Source organism: Micropterus salmoides, unplaced genomic scaffold (genome assembly GCF_014851395.1).
Source record: "Micropterus salmoides isolate LMB-PRFRI ecotype aquatic unplaced genomic scaffold, ASM1485139v1 Ms_hic_scaffold_12, whole genome shotgun sequence".
In the NCBI taxonomy this organism is placed as follows: Eukaryota; Metazoa; Chordata; class Actinopteri; order Centrarchiformes; family Centrarchidae; genus Micropterus; species Micropterus salmoides.
Window position 1 is genome coordinate 11233556 of NW_024040263.1, and position 1701 is coordinate 11235256.

Genomic DNA, 1701 nt, shown 5'->3' on the forward strand with positions numbered 1-1701 from the left:
GTCATGGCTGACTTATTTTTGTTGAAACACAGAGTTAATTTGCCATCTCTTATTCAAAATAAAAGGAATATATACAAGATGTAATCTTGGACTTCATTATAGAAAAGTGGTCTCATTTTCTAAACCATAACATTACAGTTGACATCAATAACCGAACAATAGTAGTAACATTGTAGTTTTTAGCACTAGCCACCATAGAAAAGAAGCTAATAGGCCATGTATATATTTTCATTTTAGATGTTGTAGTCTAGTCCCACATGAAGTCACAGGAAATTAACTGATAATAATAATTTCCTTGGAATAAAATCTTACTGGCTGTCATATTGGAATTAGGGGGTCATATGTATTGCATCCTAATGAGAGACCGTCTGCCTGTAAACATCTAGGGCTGAATCGGAGCACCATATCGCTCGTCCTTTGTTGTCTAGGCAACGGCTCGTTCCTATCTACCCAGCTGTCGTCATGCACAAATGGAGGAGCCAGCAGTATGAACTACTGCTAGAGGGCCGTGTAATTCTGTTTCTATGTCTGCAAGTGACCCCCAGCGTGACGTGAGTATGACCTGTGCCCAAGGGCGTTCCTTTGTGTTGAAAATTGGTGAGGACATAAAGGCTCAGATAATAAAAACAAATATAAAATCAAATGGTCTTAAGCATATGCGATTTTTGGAATTGTAACAGGGATCTGTGAGGTCAGGAAAAATATTGCTCAACGGCCAATCAAAAGTCCATAGCGTAGGCTACATTGAGTTGATAATACGAATGTACTCAGCATAAAACCATGTTGACCATTACATCCACACTTGCAACACCATGTTAATTAAACACGGCCAAAACTACATAGAAAGCACCAGTGTTGCGGTGGCAGCCCGGCTGACGGTGAGTGCCCTGTGCTCTTCTGTTTCTTTTTTTACTTAGTCTCGCATTTCTGTTTTCTCCCCTGTGTCTCCTCGCCTCTCCCTCTGTGTGTGCTCTCTCCCTCTCCGCCCTGGAGCCCGGCTGATGACCCGCACCTGTGTCTCATCAACCTCCACCTCCGCCCGCCACACCTGCCTGCCATCAGCCTCATCTTCAACAGTATTTCTACCCCGGTTCTCCATCTCCATCTTCGCTTGATCGTCGTCGCTCCAGTCCTGGTGCCACTTCTACGTTCCAAGCTCGCAGATACCTTGTCCCCTAACCTGTTGTCTCCCGAGACTAACCCTGTCTTTTCTTTCTCCCCGCCAGGTCCACTCACCTCCGCCATCCAGTCAGTCAGCCGGGCTCGCCTACCTGCCTTCTCCCCTCGCCTCCGCGGCGTCCCTCCGGCTTCCCTCCGCGCTCCTCACCTCCCTCGCCTCGGCCTCCAGCCCCCTCTCAGTCGCCTCGCTCGAGCCTTGCCAGCCCCGCCTGCTCCTCGGTCCTCCGTGCCCACGTCTGCCGGCGTCCTGTTCACCTCATCTTACCTCCCGACTCCCCTCTTTTCCCTCAATAAACCTCTTTTGTAAACTGACAAGCGTTGCGTTTGGGTCCGTTCTGTCCGCACCCATAACACACCAGTGCATGTACGTCAGCCCAGTGATGATAACTATAGGCCTATCCAATATCACTGCCCAAAATTATGACTAAATACAAATACATTAAGGGATAACATTAACAATGTTATCAACAGATAATAAATCAACCTTATGATAAGTTAAACTGCCTTGTTGTTTCACGCTAC

At 47.0% G+C, this 1701-nt stretch overlaps 1 long non-coding RNA gene across 1 annotated transcript; it reads left to right on the forward strand.

Moving 5' to 3' along the window:
* Nucleotides 1-921: 921 nt before the first annotated feature.
* Nucleotides 922-1494, forward strand: LOC119898541. The gene is made up of 2 exons (XR_005443585.1): nucleotides 922-1135; nucleotides 1227-1494. It is a non-coding gene; the product is annotated as an uncharacterized LOC119898541 (long non-coding RNA).
* Nucleotides 1495-1701: the final 207 nt, after the last annotated feature.